Raw genomic sequence first — 7,424 nt, 5'->3', positions numbered from 1 at the left:
GCAGTGAGTAAAACTCAGATCTCAGAGGAAGAAGGGAGACTATGGTTTACAGAGACATTATTCTCTTTTGACAGAGAGCATAAATCAATACATTGTAAGTGAAACACAAAACAGAAACTCTCAGTTGTGGTTGATCTGAAGCTGAAGAAAACACAAACATACAAATATACAAATTAAGCAGTATCTCCGTATAAACTAGTGTAGCCTTCTGCAAAACAAACAGCGATCAGACATCACAAATGACTGTGACAAGTTTCTATACTGTTTCGAGTCAGATAATCACATACACAGAACCCTTTGGAGAAACACTTGGCATCCTCTGAAAAAGTGGTACTCTAAAGGATTAGTCCATTTTCTTTAAAAAATGCAGATAATTTACTCACCATCATGTCATCCAAAATGTTGTTGTCTTTCTTTGTTCAGTCGAGTAGAAATTATGTTTTTTGAGGAAAACATTGCAGGATTTTTCTCATTTTAATGGACTTTAATGGACCCCAACACGTAACAGTTTTAATGCAGTTTAAAATTGCAGTTTCATTGGAGTTTCAAAGGAATCTAAATGATCCCAAATGAGGAATAAGGGTCGTTTGTAGCGAAACGATTGTCATTTTTGATAAGAAATTTTAAAAATATGCACTTTTAACCCACAACTTCTCGTCTTCCTCCGGTCCTGTGACACGCCAGAGCAACCTCACGTAATTGCGTAATGACGTGGAAAGGTCACGTGTTACATATATGAAACGCACATTTGCGGATCATTTTAAACAATAAACCGACACAAAGACATTAATTAGTATCATTCGACATACAACAACGTCGGAACGGTCCTCTTTCTTCACACTTGTAAACACTGGATTGTAGTTTCGCATACGTCCTCCGTGACCTCTTGACGTGATGACGTAGGTGAAGGTCGCGCTGGCGCATCACATAACCGGAGATAGATGAAAAGTTGTGGTTTTAAAAGGCATATTTTTTATTTTTCTTCTCAAAAGACAATCGTTTCGCTAGATACGACCCTTATGCCTCATTTGGGATCGTTTAGAGTCCTTTGGAGCTGCAATTTCAAACTGCATTAAAACTGTTACGTGTTGGGGTCCATTAAAATGAGAAAAATCCTGGAATGCTTTCCTCAAAAAACATAATTTATACTCGACTGAACAAAGAAAGACATCAACATTTTGGATGACATGGTGGTGAGTAAAATATCTGGATATTTTAGGGAAATGGACCCTTTAAGGACAAAATTGGAACCCATAAGTTCCATCAAGATCTTTAAAGACTGTCATGGATCCACTGGTAACCCATGTGATATTTTTTTCTTGTATACAATTGAGTAGATTAGTTATGACACTTCCTAAGTGAGTCTTAGAGGTTCTCCAAAAGGTCCTGCAGAACGATTTATACAAACATTTGGGAGTCTGTAATAAATTATAAAAATCATCTTGCAGCTCAAATGCAAAATGTCATGTCATTAAAGAATAAGCGAACCTTATAAATATTCAGATCCACATTAAAAAAACAACTCCAGACTATGGGAGTTTTCCACGAAACAAAACGTTTGGCCGATTTGATGTTTTGGATGTTTTGTCATTAACTAAACCTCTCGAAATGATGACCCAAGATGGAAACTAAGTGAAACATTAGCAGACAACAAGGAAATGACACACTTCTGGATAAATAAAAACGATTTTTAAGAATTTACAATTTTTTATGGTATTGCTTGACACTGCAGTCCACTGAAATCCCACTGAATCTCTGTACGTATGTGTGGTATATTTTATTTATTTTTTGGCAGAAACATGATGTCTCATTGCTCAATAAAGACATCTCTGCTCAAAAGGAAAAAACATCCCTCCCGAATTTATTTTTCTTTTGAGACTGTATAAAACGGGCCAGATTGCCACATCTAAGAAACTTTATAACTTTTAATGGAAATTCTGTATGACTGTTGCAACTTTGCCGCGAGCAAACTTTACATCCGGTAAGTTTCTCCTAAGCTTGTTTTTAGCCTGAGGTCGACATGCTTCTAACTCAATGTGGGTATTGTCAGGGGTTTGAAACATAGCCAGAGCACCATGTCCCCCATCTAATATAATCAGTCTCACTGGATTACTATCCCAGCTAATAACATTATGACCCGGTGACACCAATTTAGTCTTTTTAAGCTTGCCTGTTTCACTTCCTATATCCCTAGGCTTATATTTGCCTGCACTACTGTCAGTATGGATGTGTAAGGTGTCTTCATGTGCCTGCTGGCAAAGTGGTAAGTTGAGAGTAAAGGACATAATAGACATGCATTTACGGTGGTTTTGGTTAAGTTTGGATTTGCACAGACTTATGAGCCAATATGAAGTGCAAACTGTCAAATAATTTTTTTTAAGAGGAAAGAAAAACAGTAGGCCTGTGTATGCACAAGCAGGGGAAGGCCATTCAGAAGTGTTATGGATGCCTGTGGGCATAAGATGAATAGCATTAATATTGCATGAAGCCATAAGGCACTATTAAAATAAGGCAAAAACTCTTTCTTATTTTAGCACATTCAGTGTCAATTAAAGTGACACAAAAGAGGCTGCAGTGTCCGCTTTAATGCATGTCAGGAAAAAGTAATTATATTAATAAAGGAACAGAAATACTGAAAAAAATATATTAAAAAAACATAGAGCAGTGTGCTGAAAGGTTGTTTTATATTTTGCTATAAAAAATTACATTTCCATTTATTTTGTCATGTGTCATACATACTAATGCTAAATTATGGTTTAATTTTGCAGTTTCCCAAATTTTTTACTTGAGCTATAACCCCTTATGTACTAATTTGAGCTATGATAAATGGAGAATACTTTAAAGGTGCAGTGTGTAAATTTTAGAAGGATCTTTTAACAGCGATGCAATATAATATAGATAACTATGTTTTCAGTGTACTTTAAAGACCTGACAAAATGAACTGTATTGTTTTCATTACATTAGATTGAGCCGTTTATATCTACATAAGCCGTGGATCCCCTTACATGAAAGCCGCCATTTTGTTTCTACAGTAGCCCTAAACGGACAAACTGCTCTACAAAGTGCATCACTATGTTGTCTCAAACAGTGACATGTCTGTCCTGTGACGGCTACCGTAGCTTCTTTATGTGCTTCGAAAGGGAGGGGTGCAATACCTAACGTCACCACTAAAAACTACACACTGCCACTTTAATCAATACATCAGATTTTTTTCAACTGTCAGCACTTTTGTATGCGAGGACTTTCTGGGGTCAAAGTGAATCGTATCCTAAAAAATTAAGTAAAGTTTTTACACTTTCACTTAAAGTGCCCGTGGTCAAAAGGCTGCAAACTAAGTGCTCTTCTGTTATATAATATAGTTCTCATTTTTTAACCGCTTAAAAAATCGCCATGTTTCATTTTGTGCCACCATACTGTCTCGTGTAACTATTAATGTAACTGTCTTTAAATAAGGAAAACATGGAAGTGTTTGGTGGCTTATAAATTCATCCCTGTTTGGATCCTAAGGAATGAATGGAGCTAAGCTAAATGCTAACACATTCACGACACGCTGTACAAAGATTTAATGCACACATTGAAAAAGATAGGTATGTATTAATTCGTCTAAGTTGAGGTAAGAACATAGTAAAATATTTTAAAACGGTGGTGTTTTCCTTTAAGAAGATGAAGTAGATGAAATGGTGAGTGAATGGTGCCCAAGATCTGTTTGGTTACAAAATATCTTTTTTGTTGTTTAACAGAATAAAGTCATTTTATACAGGTTTGGAACCACTGTAAATTATGTTTACAGTAAATGATGACAGAATTTTTTTTGCGGTGAACTGTCCCTTTAAGCAAACACCTAAACATGGACATCTCCTCGTTTCGCAAGTGCATATATTTAAAACCACAAATTGCAGTTTGTAGAAGCATCAAGTTTAAAACGACAAATGAGTCTGGACAAAAACAAATTTGGACAAATAAGATTCACAGTGGGTGCAGGAGTTGAGCTGTTTTGTTGTCAACAGGAGCCGCGGTGAAACTCAGTGCCCCCTGCCTGTGATATATAATGCAAACCAGATGTCAGCCGAATCATGTGATCAGCATTAGCAGAGCTCACAGGAGGCTTCATTGTCTTTCACTGGCAAGCAAAAATTAAGCATTCCTAAAGGAGCAAACAAGAGCAACCGGCGTTCCTTCCACTCTTTCTCATTTAACTTCTCAGTGTTATTGAATTCCTTAATGACATTTACAGACAACAAGACAGTTTGCGACGGCAAAACATGAGAGCCTTATACACAAACATAGTCTCATTTTTCCTGTGCCCTGCTGTCAATGAGTTAACTCACACATTTTTAGCTGTTCTATATTTACCTTAATTTAACACTTTTCCAAGTTTTTAATACTCTAATCAACCTGGGCATGGACATATGGATGCTTTATGGACAGAAAGGGGACAGAGAATGAAAAAACATTTTTACCTTGTCTTTGTTGAATAATGGTAGTCTACCCGCATTCACGAATATACAAAAAGTGCTAGACATGCTAAACATCTCAGTCTCATAGAAATTCCTCTTTTAATAATGTCAGCCAGAAAACAGCCCAATCTGAAAAACTGATGCTTATGACATCACAGGCATCTAACTGCCCCTCCACTTTAAAATAATTGGCTAAATTTTTTGAGTGGCAGCAAAGTCAGCCAATCAGTAATGAGATTGCAAGTTAAGCCAGTAGGAGGAGCCAAATAGGTGCAAAACCGCTTGTTTAAAATCCCCCACCCTAATAGCGCTATCTGAGAGAGGTTTTTAGGAAGCTTCTAAGGCATTACAGACCCAAACCAAAATAAATGTGTTTACATGTCACATCACAGAACAAGGATAAATACCCCGTTCAATCATTCTATGTCACCTTTAACATTTAACATAAACTTTTCCGGCCTCTTATTGCTACCTTTCCAATTTACTCAGATTAACAATTTTACACTTTACTTGTATTCAAAAATGTCAGAAAGCAGTAACGCATTCAAATGTACATACAGTCTTGTTCAAAATAATAGCAGTACAATGTGACTAACCAGAATAATCAAGGTTTTTAGTATATTTTTTTATTGCTACGTGGCAAACAAGTTACCAGTAGGTTCAGTTGATTCTCAGAAAACAAACAAGACCCAGCATTCATGATATGCACGCTCTTAAGGCTGTGCAATTGGGCAATTAGTTGAATTAGTTGAAAGGGGTGTGTTCAAAAAAATAGCAGTGTGGCATTCAATCACTGAGGTCATCAATTTTGTGAAGAAACAGGTGTGAATCAGGTGGCCCCTATTTAAGGATGAAGCCAACACTTGTTGAACATGCATTTGAAAGCTGAGGAAAATGGGTCGTTCAAGACATTGTTCAGAAGAACAGCGTACTTTGATTAAAAAGTTGATTGGAGAGGGGAAAACCTATAAAGAGGTGCAAAAAATGATAGGCTGTTCAGCTAAAATGATCTTCAATGCCTTAAAATGGAGAGCAAAACCAGAGAGACATGGAAGAAAACGGAAGACAACCATCAAAATGGATAGAAGAATAACCAGAATGGCAAAGGCTCAGCCAATGATCACCTCCAGGATGATCAAAGACAGTCTGGAGTTACCTGTAAGTACTGTGACAGTTAGAAGACGTCTGTGTGAAGCTAATCTATTTTCAAGAATCCCCCGCAAAGTCCCTCTGTTAAAAAAAAGGCATGTGCAGAAGAGGTTACAATTTGCCAAAGAACACATCAACTGGCCTAAAGAGAAATGGAGGAACATTTTGTGGACTGATGAGAGTAAAATTGTTCTTTTTGGGTCCAAGGGCCACAGGCAGTTTGTGAGACGACCCCCAAACTCTGAATTCAAGCCACAGTACACAGTGAAGCATGGAGGTGCAAGCATCATGATATGGGCATGTTTCTCCTACTATGGTGTTGGGCCTATTTATCGCATACCAGGGATCATGGATCAGTTTGCATATGTTAAAATACTTGAAGAGGTCATGTTGCCCTATGCTGAAGAGGACATGCCCTTGAAATGGTTGTTTCAACAAGACAATGACCCAAAACACACTAGTAAACGGGCAAAGTCTTGGTTCCAAACCAACAAAATTAATGTTATGAAGTGGCCAGCCCAATCTCCAGACCTTAATACAATTGAGAACTTGTGGGGTGATATCAAAAATGCTGTTTCTGAAGCAAAACCAAGAAATGTGAATGAATTGTGGAATGTTGTTAAAGAATCATGGAGTGGAATAACAGCTGAGAGGTGCCACAAGTTGGTTGACTCCATGCCACACAGATGTCAAGCAGTTTTAAAAAACTGTGGTCATACAACTAAATATTAGTTTAGTGATTCACAGGATTGCTAAATCCCAGAGAACAAAATGTTTGTACAAAATAGTTTTGAGTTTGTACAGTCAAAGGTAGACACTGCTATTTTTTTGAACACACCCCTTTCAACTAATTGCCCAATTGCACAGCCTTAAGAGCGTGCATATCATGAATGCTGGGTCTCATTTGTTTTCTGAGAATCTACTGAACCTACTGGTAACTTGTTTGCCACGTAGCAATAAAAAAAATACTAAAAACCTTGATTATTCTGGTTAGTCACATTGTACTGCTATTATTTTGAACAAGACTGTACATGAGGTGTTCCTTGTGGTTAATTTGTGCTTGTTTAACATCATCCAAAGTTAATAGTTCACTTATATATGCCTAAAGAACCGCAGTGGACCGAACGTAGCTTGTGTTAACAAATATTTATCAAGGATTGGAAGTGGGTAGGATTGTGTACTGTATGTTAATATATTGGATTTGACAGTGTTGTTGGACCATTTTTTTCTATGCACCTATCGTTTTTTCAGGTGTGCTGATTGCTTATGGTATCTTTAAAATAAATGGCGCTTAGCCTTGCATCTTTTTATCTACTGCAATGATAGAGAGGGCCACTGCAGGCTCTACTACAGTGGAAAGCTAAAGTAATATTGAGGTTTATGATTGAAAAATGACTGCGGCTTTATGATAGTTTCACAGATCCACATAGGTCAAGCCAAAGTGAATGAGAAAAGTACAGATATTCTTTTGTTTATATTAGCCTATGGGCTTTTTTCGAATTGGATTTTGGTCAAATAATTTTTTGTGGTGCTTTATTCAAATATACTGACAAGTGTATGGTGGTCGTATCTCAACATTTTTGGGCAGTAGATATAAGGCTGTTAAACTCATCCTGGTACTGGTGGAAAGAAAATAAACTACATTTTACCATTACCATGACAATCCTAGCCAAAAACCAATATTTGTGTTGCCAACAGGGATTGTGCTCAACCACTCCAGTATTGTACATTTGTACATAAATGTAAATTTCAGCTAAAGTTAAGCCACCTTGGACAGTCTTGCTGGCAAGTAAGCATAAAAATGTTCCAAAATCCGAG

Source organism: Paramisgurnus dabryanus, chromosome 17, assembly GCF_030506205.2.
Source record: "Paramisgurnus dabryanus chromosome 17, PD_genome_1.1, whole genome shotgun sequence".
NCBI classification, from domain to species: Eukaryota; Metazoa; Chordata; class Actinopteri; order Cypriniformes; family Cobitidae; genus Paramisgurnus; species Paramisgurnus dabryanus.
This window is presented reverse-complemented; position numbering follows the sequence as displayed.